This window comes from Mobula birostris, chromosome 5, assembly GCF_030028105.1.
Source record: "Mobula birostris isolate sMobBir1 chromosome 5, sMobBir1.hap1, whole genome shotgun sequence".
Taxonomy (NCBI): Eukaryota; Metazoa; Chordata; class Chondrichthyes; order Myliobatiformes; family Myliobatidae; genus Mobula; species Mobula birostris.
In genome coordinates, this window is record NC_092374.1 from 41,451,415 (window position 1) to 41,466,933 (window position 15,519).

Sequence of the window (15,519 nt, forward strand, 5' to 3'; positions counted from 1 at the left end):
CACAATTCCAGTTGTGGATTCACAGATGTAACAAGATAGTTTTGCAACAATTGCCCTAGTTGCCACATTGCTCACACACAATGTTGCCTGGCTTTGTCTTCTGCTGGCAACTTTATTTCGAGCACTCTGTGTGGCCATGACTAGCAGGACGCAGAATTACTGTGATACCCTCAACCCCAATCTTTCACACTGTCAAAGCTATCATGAAAAAACTATTGGAAATCGGAGATAGAAGAGTACAGCAAGTGACAAACCCTTCAGCCCGCATGTCAGTGCAGCCATGATGCCAATCAAACTAATCCCACCTGCCTGCACATAATCTATATCTCTACATACTTTGCCTGTGCAAGCAAGTGTCCAAGTGCTTCTTAAGTTTTGCCATCATATTTGTTTCTGTCACCTCCCCTCACAACATAATCCACTCAACGAGTCACTAAAACTTGCCTTACATTCTTTAAACTTCCTCTCTTTCATCTTAAACCTCTGGCTTCTCATATTTGCCATTTCCACCCTGGGTAAAAAGACTACTAACGTTGATTATCTAGCCTAAATGGGACTTCTGAGGGGAAATCTGAGTTAGTCCATGCATTGGTGCTGATATTAGGGTGAAGATTTATCTAATATGTTTCCTCTTTGATCTGCAATTGAACTAGATGAAAGTGTTGATAAAGCAAAATTAGGCAATTGTGTCTTTCCTATTGTATCTTCAGACAGCAAAATACCTGAACACTGCTGAATAATTGGAGTTCTCTGCCTAAATCACTTGCTGCATTGCTGTACCAATGCTTGATTACACTGCAGTTTTAATGTCTGATGCAACCTTCCTGCTTAGATCAATAACACGTATGACTGCAGCTCAGAAATTTTCAGATAATTCATATCTAGGAGGGAGTACCAAATTCATGGCTTCTGTTACAGATTATATAGCTTTTGTGAAAATAGACCTCCCATGGTGTTATCTGCTTTCATCACCTTTCTCCTCTGATAACGTAGTGCTGAGCAGACACTAAATCTAGCATTCATCTTGTTCTCGTGGGTCATGCTGATTTGCTGAGACTGAAACAAAACAAACTCCTGCTGCAGTGTGAGTTTTAAGTCTGTGACCATAGTAATACCAAGTGCTAGCCAAGGCAGAATTAGTAACAACAACAATGCAGGATTGCATATCCTATAAGAAGAATGTGCAGATTATTTCAATGTGCCAATGAGCTGTGACAAGTTTAATGGTCAGTAATATTCATAAAATATCTCAGTTATAACAATTATGTGCATTAAGCATTACCAGGATAAATGCAAGCTTATATTTTAGTCTTCACACTCGAAGAATTCTGTTGCTTTTTTGACAATTTTTTGTATCTTACCATGTTCAGCTTTACTCTGCATTTTGCTTATTTGGGAATATTCTGCAATGAGAAGCAAGGATGATGCAGACAAAAACTTTTAAAGTTTTGTGTCAACTTTCATTACGTTCTCACTCAATGCTTTTTCCATATTTATTCTGTAACAATGCAGAAGGCTACTTGGCCCATCAAGTCCATTCTAGCTCTCAAAGTAATCTCAATCTTATTTATTTACTTATTTCCCTGTAATCGACTCACACACATCTTCATCAACACTTTTCTGATTCTCCAACCAGCTACCTACATTAGGTATAGTTTATCATAAACATGAGAAAGTCTGTCGATGCTGGAAATCCAAAGCAATGCACACAAAATGCTAGGGGAACTCAGAAGGTCAGGGAGCATCTGTGGAAATGAGTAAACAGTTGAAGTTTTGGACCAAGACCCTTCTTGAGGACTGGAAAGAAAGGGGGAAGATGTCTGAATGAAAAGGTGAGAGGAGCGGAAGGAGGATAGCTAGAAGGTGATAGGTGAAACCAGGTGAGTAGGAAAGATAAAGGGCTGGAGAGGAAGGAATCTGATAGGAGAACAGGCAGGACAGTAGGAGAAAGGGAAGGAGGAAGGAACCCAGGGGGAAGTGATAGGCAGGTGAGAAGAGGTAAAAGGCCAGAATGAGGAATAGAAGAAGAGGTGAGGGAGAAGGAATTATTTTTAACGGAAGGACAAATCAATATTCATGCCATCAGGTTGGAGGCTAACCAGACAAAAAATAAAGAGTTGCTTCCCCATCTTGAGGGTGGCCTCATCTTAGTACATGAGGAGATTGTGAACTGACACTTGGAAATGGGAATTGGAATTAAAATATTTGACCATCCTGAAATCCCACTTCTTGGCAGATGCAGTGGAGGTACCCGACAAGCTGATCCCTCAATTTACACTGGGGTCTCATCGGTGTAGAGGAAGCTGCACTGGGATCACCAGGCACAATAGATGACCCCTGCAGATTCACAGGTGAAGTGTTGCCTCACCTTGAAGGGCTGTTTATGCCCTTGAATAGAGATGACAGAGGAGGTGAATGGGCAGGTGTAGCACTCAGTCACTTGCAGGGATAAGTGTCAGGAGGCTGATTAGTGGGGAAGGACATATGGTACATGGAGCTTAGAAAAATAGAGGGCTGTGGGCTAGGGAAATTCTAGACAGTTTCTGGAGTAGGTTACATAGTCAACACATCATTGTGGGCCGAAGGGCCTGTAATGTGCTGTAGATTTCGATGTTCTATGACAAGGAAATCACAAAGGAACCTAATAACCATGCTAACCTAACAATGGGCATATCATTGGGAAGTGAGAGGATACTGGAACATCCACTGAAAATCCTTGTGGTCAGAGAACCGATGTTCAGACTCCACACAGTTAACATCAGAAGTCAGAATCAAATGCTCACTCTCTCTGACTGCAGGCCAGAAGTGTGCCACAGGAATTGGTGCTGGGTCTGTTGTTCTTTATCGTCTGTATCAACGACGATCTGGATGATAATTTGGTAAACTGGATCAGTAAATTTGTGGATGGACACCAAGATTTAGGGTGTAGTGAACAGTGAGGAAAGCTATCAAAGTTTCCTGCGGGATCTGGACCAGCTGAATGGCAGGGATGGGCTGAAAAGTGTCAGATGGAATTTAATGCAGACAGGTGTAAGGTGTTGCACTGAGGGTGGACAAACCAGGGTAGGAATTACACAGTGAATGGCTGGGCACTGAGGGATGTGGTAGAAAAGAGGGATCTGGAAATACGATTCCATAAATCTTAGAAGTTGTGTCACAGGTACATAGGGTTGTAAAGAGAGCTTTTGGCACTTTGGCCTTTATAAATCATAGTTTTGAGTACAGGAATACTGTACTCAATATTGAGTACAGGAGTACAGGAACATGGCTGACAGCTAGATAGGGTGGCAAGGAGAGCTTTTGGCACACTGGCCTCTATAAATCATAGTATTGAGTACTGGCATGTTATGATGAAGTTGTATACAACACTGGAGAGGCCTGATTTGGAGTACTGTGCTGCTCTGGTCACCTACCGACAAGAACGATATCAGTAAGATTGAAAGAGTACACAGAAAATTTACAAGGAATTTCCTGGGACCTGAGTTATAGGGAAAGGTTGATTAGTTTAGTACTTTGTTCGCTGCTGGAGAATGAGGGGAGATTGAATGGAGTTAAACAAAATTATGAGGGGTATAGATAGGGCAAATGCAAGTAGGCTTTTCCCACTGATGTTGGGTGAGACTAGAACTAGAGGTCATAGATTTATGGTGAAAGGTAAAATATTTAAGGGAACGTCAGGGAATTTCTTCATTCAGAAGGTAATGCAAGTATGGAACTAGTGGTGCCAGTGTAAGTGGTAAATGCAGGTTCAATTTCAATGCTTAAGAGAAATTTGGATAGGTACATGGATGGGAGCGGTATGGAGGGTTCTGGTCCAGGTAGGACTCAATGGGATGAGGCTGAATAACAGTTTAGCACAGATTAGATGGGCAGAATGACCTCTTACTGTGCTCTCACACCCTATCACTCTTGTCGGGCTATCACTGTGTTGACCTAAATTGCTTACAGTGGTGTTAGAAAGTTTGTGAATCCTGTAGATTTTTCTCTATTCCTGCATAAATATGACCTAAAATGTGATCAGATCTTCACATAGGTCCTAAAACTAGATAAAGAGAGAACCCAATTAAATAAATAACTCAAAATACATTACACTTGTTAATTTATTCATTGAGAAAAATGATCCAATATTACATGTATTTGTTGGATAAAATATGTGAACCTCTGGGGTAATGCCTTCTACAAATGCTATTTGGAGTCAGATGTTCCAATCAATGAGATGAGATTGGAGGTGTGTGTCGTAGAGGTGCCCTCCCCTATATAAAAAAAAAGACACACAAGGTCAAGTTACTAACAGAGTCTGCTTTTCTCAAGAAAGATCTGTTTATGTGCACTATGCCTCGACCAAAACAACTTTCAAAGGACCTTAGAAGAAGAATTGTAGAGATGCATGAAGCTGGAAAAGTCGACAAAAACATTTCTAAAGACCTGAATGTTCATCAGTCCACAGTAAGAGAAATTGTCTATAAATAGAGGAAACTCAGTACTGTTGCTACACTTCTTAGGAGTGGGCATCCTGCAAAGATCACACTGAGCACAATGTGCAATGCTGAAGGAGGTGAAAAAAGAACCCAAGGGTACCAGCAAAAGACCTGCAGAAATCTCTGGAACTTGCTAAAATCTTTGTTCATGTGTTCACTATAAGAAAAACACTGAACAAGAATGACGTTTGTGGAACATTCATGGAAAAAACCACTGCTCTTCAAACAAAAAAAATTGCTGCACATCTCAAGTTTGCCAAAAAACCACCTAGATGTTTTACATTGCTTCTGGTACAATGTTCAGTGGACAGATGAGACAAAAGTTGAACATTTTGGCAGGAATGTACAGTGCTATGTTTGGAGGAAAAAGGGTACTGCACATCAACACCAAAACCCAACTGTGAAGCATGGTAGAAAGTGCATCATGGTTTGGGGTTGTTTTGCTGCCTCAGGGCCTGGACAGCTTGCAATTGTTGAGGGAACAATGAACTCAAAATTGTATCAAGATGTTTTACAGGAGAATGTCAGGGTAGCAGTTGATCACCTGAAGCTTAACAGAAGTTGGTAGATGCAACAAGACAATGATCCAAAAGCCAAGAGTAAATCAACAACAGAATGGTTTAAAAATTAGAAAATTCATGTTTTGGAATGGCTGAGTCAAAGTCCTGACCTTATTCCTATAGAGATGGTGTGGAAGGACCTGAAGCAAGCTGTTCATTCAAGGATGCCCACCAACATCCCAGAGTTGATGGAGTTTTGTAAGGAGGAATGGCCTAAAATTCCTCAAAGTCAATGTGCAGGACTGATCTACAGTTACTGGAAATGTTTAGTAGAAGTTATTGCTGTACAAGGGGTCACACCAGTTACTGAAAGCAAAGGTTCACATAGTTTTTCCAACAAATACATGTAATATTGGATCATTTTTCTCAATAAATATCTGAACATGTATAATGTTTTTGTATTATTTATTTAACTGGGTTCTCTTGATCTAATTTTAGGACTTATGTAAAAATCTGATCACATTTTAGGTCAATTTATGCAGAAATGGAGAAAATCCTACAAGGTTCACAAACTTTCTAGCACCACTGTAATAAATTCTTGAAGGAAGTATATGTGAATTTCCTTGAAATCTGAATAAACATTGGTTCCATCTTAACATGGTTTAAAATCTGAAGTTTTTCACAAAATTCATAAAGCACTGCGGTCTGCAAAACATTTCAGCTCTCAACAATTTGTAAACAATCATAAAATCTGCATTATGCTTTTTCAGCTACTCTGATAATACTGATAACTTTCTGAGGCTTCGGAATCATTAATCCTTGCAATTCCTGAACTGGTATAAAATAAAAAAGAATCTGATTTGCCATTGTCATGTAATGTTGGTAGGAGGTGGTTGTAAGTGGCAACATGGAATGATAAGGTAGAGGAGATGATTTGGTATGCTTGCCTTCGTAGGCCAAGGTATTGATATAACAGTTGGGATGTTATAGAAACATAGAAAACCGACAGCACAATAGATAGATAGATAGATAGACATACTTTATTGATCCCAAGGGAAATTGGGTTTCGTTACAGTTGCACCAACCAAGAATAGAGTATAAACATAGCAATATAAAACCATAATAATATGTAAATTATGCAAGATGGAAATACGTCCAGGACCAGCCTATTGGCTCAGGGTGTCTGATCCTCCAAGGGAGGAGTTGTAAAGTTTGATGGCCACAGGCAGGAATGACTTCCTATGATGCTCAGTGTTGCATCTCGGTGGAATGAGTCTCTGACTGAATGTACTCCTGTGCCTAACCAGTACATTATGTAATGGATGGGAGACATTGTCCAAGATGGCATGCAACTTGGACAGCATCCTCTTTTCAGACACCACCGTCAGAGAGGGTGCCTTTCAGCCCACAAAGTTGTGCCGAACATGTTACCAGGCTTACCCATAGCCCTCTATTTTTCTGAGCTCCATGTACCTATCCAAAAGTCTCTTAACAGACCCTATCATATCTGCCTTCACCACCATTGCCGGCAGCCCATTCCACACACTCACCACTCTGCGTAAAAAAACTTACCCCTTACATCTCCTCTGTACCGACTCCCAAGCACCTTAAACTTGTGCCCTCTTGTGGCAGCCATTTCAGTTCTGGGAAAAAGCCTCTGACTATCCACAGGATCAATGCCTCTCATCATCTTATACACCTCTATCAGGTCACCTCTCATCCTCTGTCGCTCCAAGGAGAAAAGGCCTAGTTCACTCAACCTGCTTTCATAAGGAATGCTCCCCAATCCAGTCAACATCCTTGTAAATCTCCTCTGCACCCTTTCTATGGTTTCCACATCCTTCCTGTAGTGAGGTGACCAGAACTGAGCACAGTACTCCAAGTGGGGTCTGACCAGGGTCCTATATAGCTGCAACATTACCTCTCGGCTCCTAAATTCAGTTCCATGATTGATGAAGGCCAATACACTGTATGCCTTCTTAATCACAGAGTCAACCTGCACAGCTGCTTGGAGCGTCCTATGGACTCGGACCCCAAGATCCCTCTGATCCTCCACACTGCCAGGAGTCTTACCATTAATACTATATTCTGCCATCATATTTGACCTACCAAAATGAACCACTTCACACTTATCTGGGTTGAACACCATCTGCCAATTCTCAGCCTAGTTTTGCATCCTATCGATGTCCTGCTGTAACCTCTGACAGCCCTCACACTATCCACAACACCCCCAACCTTTGTGTCATCAGCAAACTTACTAACCCATCCCTCCACTTCCTCATCCAGGTCATTTATAAAAATCACGAAGAGTAAGGGTCCCAGAACAGATCCCTGAGACACATCACTGGTCACAGATCTCCATGCAGGATATGACCTGTCTACAACCACTCTTTGCCTTCTGTGGGCAAGCCAGTTCTGGATCCACAAAGCAATGCCCCCTTGGATCCCATGCCTCCTTACTTTCTCAATAAGCCTTGTATGGGGTACCTTATCAAATGTTTATGCCTTATGTTGCTGCTGTACAAGCTATTGATTAGACTGCATTTGAAATATTGCATATAGTTCTGGTTAGTTCAAGTTTAAAGCAAATTTATCAGAATATATGTCACCAAGTACAACTCTGAGACTTGTTTTTGTTGTGAGCATTCACAGTAAATAGAAAGAAACACAGTAGAATTAATGAAAAACCACATACAAACTAGACAACAACCAATGTGTAAAGACAACAAATTGTACAAGTACAGAAAAAAAACTAAATAATAATAATAATAAATAATATTGAGAACATGAGTTGTAGGTTACTACATTCATAGGAGAGACGATAGCATTAGTGAGGATGCAGAAGATGTTCATCAGGACGTAGCCTGGAATGAAGAGCTTTAGTAGCAAGGGCAGATTGGATAGGTTGGGATAGTTCTCACTGGAGCATAAAAGGCTGAGGGGATGGATAGAGGGCATGATGGTCAGTATGGATGAGTTGGGCTGAAAGGCTTGTTTCTGTGTTCTGTTCCTCCAAAACCGTAGAGAGGGAAACAGAATTGCATCCCCATTGGTTGACCATTTCAGAGGATGTGATCCACTTTGCATTAAGGAATCACCAATAGTCTTTCCTGGTCCAACCATGTTGAAGAAAGCATTCCAGCACTTCTACTTCCTCAGGAGACTAAAGCAACTTGGCACGTTCCTCACCAAGTTTGATAGATGGTCCATTGAAAGTTTCTTATTTGGCTGCATCTCAGCCTGGCATGGTAACTGCTGTGGCCAAGACTAGAAGAAAATTCCGAGACTCACGGACACGCTTCAGCACATTATGGAAATCAACCTTCCTTCTCTCTGTGGACTCTGTAAACGCTTCCCACCGCCTCAGGAAAACAGCAAGATATTAAAGGATTCCACACATCCAGAATATTCTCTCTCCTTCCTTCTTCAATCGGGCAGAAAAGCCTGAAAACACCCATCTCTTGACTCAAAGACAGTCTCTATCCCGCTGTTAAATGTCTATTGGATCGTTCCTGTGGATGATAAGATGGACTTTGGGGTGGGGGGCAGGCGTAGCAGTTAGTGTAATTGCTTTACGTTGCCAGCGATCACTAATCTAAGTTTGATTTCTCATTAAGGAGTTTGTACTTTCTTCCCATGACGACATGGGCTTCCTCTGGGTGCTCCATTTTCCTCCCACATTCAAAAGACAGACAGTTAGGGTTAGTGAGTTGTGCATATACAATGTGGGTGCCAGAAGCATTGTGACACTTGCAGGCTGCCCTCAGGCTGTACTGGTTGTTGGCACAAAAACAACTACTGCATATGTTTTGATGTTTCAATATACATGTGACAAATAAAGCTAATCTTTAATCTTTCTTGACTTCACAACCTACCTCCTCACCTTTTCGTCTGACTGTAACTGTAACACTTTATTCTGCATTCAGTTATAATGTTTCCTGTTGTATAACCTCAATGCGCTGAGGTGATTATATTATCTGTCTGGATGGCATGCAACACAAAGTTTTTCACTGTACTGCAAAGTTGAAAGTAAAACTTATTATCAGAGTACTTACATGTCACTACATACAATCCTGAGATTCTTTTTCTGTGGGCATACTTTGCAAATGTATAGAACAGTAACTGCAAACAGGATTTGTAAACTGTAAACATCAGAAACTGTAATCAAACTGTGCACATGCAGATATAAATAAATAGCAATAAAAAAACAAACACGAAATAACAAGATAAAAGAGTCCTTAAATAAGTGTAGTTACCCCCTTTGTTCAAGAGCCTGATGGTTGAGGGGTAGTAACTGTTCTTGAACCTGGTGGCGTGAGTCCTGTGGCACCTGTACTTCCTACCTGATGGCAGCAGTGAGAAAAGAGCATGGCCTGGGTGGTGAGAATCTTTGGTGATGGATACCGCTTTTCTGTGACAACGTTTCATGCAGATGTGCTCAATGTTTGGGAGGGTATTACCCATGATGTACTGGGCTGAATCCACCACCTTTTTCAGGATTTTCCACTCAAAGGCACTGGTGTTCCCGTACCAGGCAGTTTCCTTGGTATATGTGACAATAACAACCCAATTGAGCTATTACCAATATATCATACTGATGAAGGCATTTCTGCACATCCTGCACTAGCATTCTACCAGAACAGCAACTGGTTGAACTTGACACAACTGCTGAATGCCATCATTAGCTCCACAGAAAGCATATTCACTAGCTAACACACCAGTCAATAAGATCACAAACAAGAGACGGTATGCAGATGCTGGAAATCCAAGCAACACACACAAAATGCTAGAGGAACCCAGCAGGCCACGCAGCATCTATGGAAAAAAGTGCAGTCAACGTTTCAGGCCGAGACGCTTCGGCAGGATAGTATTTGCAGTAAATTAACTCAAGTTGCTTACCTCAATCAAAGACAATTTCTAAGAGACTTTAGACTCAGTTAGCCCATCTTGTGGTCATTGTCTGTAACTACAATGTGATTATTATACCCACCTCGTCCATGTGAAGCTCACAGAGTAACTACTGTAGTTCATATGGTAACATTAAATACAGCAATAAATACTTCAATGAGTGCAGAACAACAAAATTATGTCACATTCTGTAGTGGTTCAAAAAGTAATGCTAAGTAATGGGATTAATAAAGGAGGTAGAATTAAGAGTCTGAGAACTTGCCAGCAACACTCCGGTGGGGATATGATTGGTTCAGAAATTTGAAAGCAGTGGCGAATAAGCTTTTGTTAAGACACAAATTTTAATTTTTCTTTAAGTTTGGATTTCAAATTGCTGTTAAGTTATGTACAACTGGTTAATTTGGTTGAGAATAAGGTAAGTGATATTTTAATGGGTTAAAAAAAAGTTGGATGTGTTACTTAAGAGTAGAGGAAGTTTCAATCTTGGCACGCTGAAGGGTCCTGCCCTCCTACTACCCTGCCAGCCTCGGTATCCAGCACATAACTCAGAATCAGATTTACAAACGTTTGTAATATCACCAACATGTGTTCTGAAATTTATTAACTTTGCGGCAGCTGGATAATGCAAAACATGATAGTATAACAGTCACTCCTTCACCGGCTCTGTAAGTTCTTCCAAACTGAATATAACAGATATGAACCAGAAGATGCGAACATTATCCTTCCATCTTTCTCTTTTCTACAATTGATTGACGTTTCTTAAGCCCTATTTTGATTCCTTTTGCTGGCAGCACCCACTCTCCCCCCCCCCCCACCCTGTGTAATACAAGAATGCTTTAAAGATATTGTAACTGGTTTGTTCACCATGGTCTTGATCAAGCTCAAGCTAACAGATCCTCCAAAAGTTAGAGCTTACACAATTTTCCTCTTTTTCCTGATTGTTTTCTCTCTTGGGTACGTCACTTGGAGCTCTCTCCTAGAACTTAGAAAAATAGAAGGCTATGCACTAGGGAAATTCTAGGCAGTCTCTAGAGTAGTTACATGGTTGGCACAACATTGTGGGCTGAAGGGCCTGTAATGTGCTGTAAATTTCTAAGTTCCATATATGAAAGAACAGAAATTACAGTAAATATATATATACACACACACACAGACAACTGTGTGTGTATTAAATGATTCAGTAACCCTCTCACCTTAGGCTTATACTGAGTTAGCTATTACTGTAAATATAAGCTAACAGTGACATAACTCAACAATGCATGGGAATAACAATAAGAAGGTCATTTCCAATAAATAAACACGTCTAGGGTAAATATGATTTGGGTAAATACAAACATAAAAGTTTGAATGTCCCTCTCAGGGAAAGTAGGACTGTTACTTGTAAGAATACTGACAGACCCATGCAAATTTACTGTTCACCAGTTTGAGTTCTACAGCAACCTGAAGTCCATCCAGTAATAACCCGCTCCCCAAAAAGAAATAATCAAATACCAGCATTCTATGTCTTTTCCATCACCAAGCAAGCTTTCTCCTGATCACAGTAGACAGATTGAAGGAGGAAGGATGCAAAATGATCTCTTGCCTGTAGAACGATAGAGCAGATCATAGACCAGAGGACATAGGAGCAAAATCAGGCCATCAAGCCTATAGAGTCTGCTGTGCTATTCTATCATGGCTGATTTATTATCTCTCTCAACCCCATTCCCCTGCCTTTTCCCTGTAACCGTTGGAGCTCATTGTTGCGTAATCAATCCGGTTTGCTTCACTTCATTTACTCATGGTACCAAAGAATTCTGCATGAATACCCAGCCCAACTGAAACATAAATAAAAATCCACATAACAAGGTGTCGAACTCTCTCCAAGTTTATGTGTGAACTAACTAACTTAAAGTTATCTGCACATTCTCCATGAGACTATTGTCTGTATGAGGATTTTCTGATAGCAGTATCTGTCGTTCCAAATGAGTTTCACCAAGTTTCCACTATATTCGTTGTCTGTTTCCATTTTCCTTCTTCCTCCTTCTTTGGTCCCGCACTCTCCCTAGAAAGTGGTTCCTCATTCTTTTTCCCGCGCTCTCTCTAGCATGTTCCCAAGACAAATCATTGGCTAATTCAAAAAGCCTAACTTATCAATCAACTGAATTTTTATTTTTTGGTAGCAAAAATGAAGTTCTCAATTGTATAATGTAATTAAAGGAACACAATGTATTTTGAGAAAATCTGCAGAAAATACCCAACAGCATAACTGTATTAATAAAATAAAACATGGGTCTTAAACCAGGGTATTACATTCTCCCTCTCTCCACCAAAAACAGGCATGTCCTCATGACTTTGTTAACAATTGACACTTATCAAACTCACCATTAACAACACAACACTTCTGCTCCGTCATAATAAGTTATGTCCACACTTTTGTTCTGATGGTATTCAGGCATATGGTTTACAGCATTCAAATAAATTAAGTGATCACAGGACCTCCAATCCACTTATAAATGGAAATAACATATCTCACCATTGGGACTGACACAACACTCTGATTTCCAGATGCATCATATGCCATCCTATCTGGAGGTTTCCTGAATCTCTGAGATCTTTTTATCTCAGTTTCAGCTTCTTCAGTTTCATTTTCCTTTAATAGTTGATTCCCAGTCACTATTTCATCAGTTTGGATCTTTTCTCGTGATTTTTTTATGTTTACTTTGAGATATCTCATCCAGTCTATCAATTGTACCTTCCTGCAACTCAGTTCCTTCTGCCTTCTGACGAGATTCGGCTTCATCTTTAACGATATTCGAGTCGATTTCCCTTTCACTCTCCAATATCTCTTCTGGTTGTCCAGAGGTTGTATTCCCTACTATATCTAGGTCCAGACTGAAAAGTTCTGGCATCTCTTCATCAACTCTTGTTAGAATGTTTGTATAAGGTAATTTCAACTTCCTCATCTTCTGAGTCTGCACAGTATTCAATAGATTCATCGGGTCTTTCCACTGAAACCATATTATTGTCTGATTTATCTTCAGCTTTTCTTTTCTTCTTCTCCATTGCAGAGTTCTTTTACTAGGTGTAGATTCTATGTCAGACTCTGTGTCAATATGCCCTAGAGGTAAAAGATGGTTCTGATGCAGAACTTTTACAGGACCATTTCCATCTTCTAGTTTCAACTGAAAAGCTGGCAAATGTGGCATCTGACTGTCCTCTACTTCGAGTGTAGAAACCCAGCAGTCGGCCAACTTATGTCTCCCTTGTTGTCCTAAATTTCTTATTAGAACTCTTCAACTTCAGGCTTCATTTGTTGCCAATAGAAACAATCTCTGACTAATCCGTAAGTCTTGTCAAATCCCAAATGACCTGAATCATCATGAGGTGACCTCAGTACAACCTTCCTGTACTCCTCAGGCAAAATCAACTGAGATCTCCCCCTCCCCCTCCAACTTTCAAATCTCTTACTCACTCTTCCTTCAGTTAGTCCTGACGAAGGGTCTCGGCATAAATCTGCCTGACTAATGTCTGGGTGTGATACATACAGCAACTGGGCATTTCCAAAGGTTCCCAAAGCCAGGAACTCTAAACGTCTCAAATGCCTCTTCACACTTTGCATCCCATTTTTCCCTGAAAGGTTCTGAAGGGTTAAGATAAGCCTTGGCTTCTTCTCCCTTTCTTTGCTGCGGGGAGATAACTACACAGGAGCTGATTCAAAAGGTGGCTCACTCTGGAGTAGTTCTTCACAAATCACTGGTAGTTCCCACAGAATCCAAAGAACGAGTGCAGAGCAGTCACAGTTCTGGGCCTTGGCCATGTGATTACAGCCTGTATCTTAGAAAGAAATAGTAGCTACTCCATTCAGAGAGACTATGCATCCTACATAGTTAACTGATGTCTTACAGAACTGGCACTTGTCCAGTGACAGTTCTAAACCTTCCGCCTTCAGGCAGTCTAACACCTTCAGTAGTCTTGTCTCATGCTCCTCTAGTGTTGACCCAAATGCTATGAGATCATCGAAGTACACAAGTACTCCAAGCAGGTTCATATCTCCATGACACATTGGAAAGTAGCTTCTGATTATGCCCTGAGGCATCCTTTGAAACTGAAAAAAAACCAGGAGAACATATAAAGGCTGTCTTTATCAGATTCACACTGGTATTCAGAAACACCCACTTCTTTGATCCAACACACTGAACCATTTATTTCCACTTAAGCAGGCCAGAGCTAAACAGTTCCATGGAACTGTATATTGGTTGGAGATTGTATGTCTGTTCAGTGTTCTATAATCAAAACACTTATATATTTTCTCATTCTTTTTCCTCACAGCTATAGGCGACACATAGGGACTCCTCGACTCAGTGTTAATTTCAGCTTCCTTATGTTCAGCAGGTGCTGCCTAACATCTTCAACCTCTGCTGGTGCTAATCGGCGAGACCTTCCTCAGATAGTGTGGTGAGTACTCTTGGAGCAACCAGCATCAAACTTATCTGTAAAAAGACGTCTTTGCGTTCCAACATTTTATCTGTTAGTCTCTTTTACCATTCATAGTCATAGTCATACTTTATTGATCCCGGGGGAAATTGGTTTTCATTACAGTTGCACTATAAATAATTAAATAATGATAAAACCATAAATAATTAAACGGTAATATGTAAATTATGCCAGGAAATAAGTCCAGGACCAGCCTATTGGCTCAGGGTGTCTGACTCTCCAAGGGAGGAGTTGTAAAGTTTGATGGCCACAGGCAGGAATGACTTCCTATGATGCTCTGTGTTGCTTCTTCTGGTACTGGTGAGTCATCAAAGTTGAATGATTTCAAAATCAACTTTTCCAATACAGAAGATTGTTTCTCTTTCTTTTTCTCCACTGGCAAACTAGAAACTACTGCCACAGGAAAAGGATGTGCAATCTTTTTTTTTTAGAATAGTACAGCACAGTACAGGCCCTTCGGCCCACAATGTTGTGCTGACCTTCAAACCCTGCCTCCCATATAAGCCCCCACCTTAGATTCCTCCATATACCTGTCTAGTAGTCACTTAAACTTCACTAGTGTATCTGCCTCCACCACTGACTCAGGCAGTGCATTCCACGCGCCAACCACTCTCTGAGTGAAAAACCTTCCACTAATATCCCCCTTGAACTTCCCACCCCTTACCTTAAAGCCATGTCCTCTTGTATTGAGCAGTGGTGTCCTGGGGCAGAGGCGCTGGCTATCCACTCTATCTATTCCTCTTATTATCTTGTACACCTCTATCATGTCTCCTCTCATCCTCCTTCTCTCCAAAGAGTAAAACCCTAGCTCCCTTAATCTCTGATCATAATGCATACTTTCTAAACCAGGCAGCATCCTGGTAAATCTCCTCTGTACCCTTTCCAATGCTACCACATCCTTCCTATAGTGAGGTGACCAGAACTGGACACAATACTCCAAGTGTGGCCTAACCAGAGTTTTGTAGAGCTGCATCATTACATCGCGACTCTTAAACTCTATCCCTCGACTTATGAAAACTAACACCCCATAAGCTTTCTTAACTACCCTATCCACCTGTGAGGCAACTTTCAGGGATCTGTGGACATGTATCCCGAGATCCCTCTGTTCCTCCACACTACCAAGTATCCTGCCACTTACTTTGTACTCTGCCTTGGAGTTT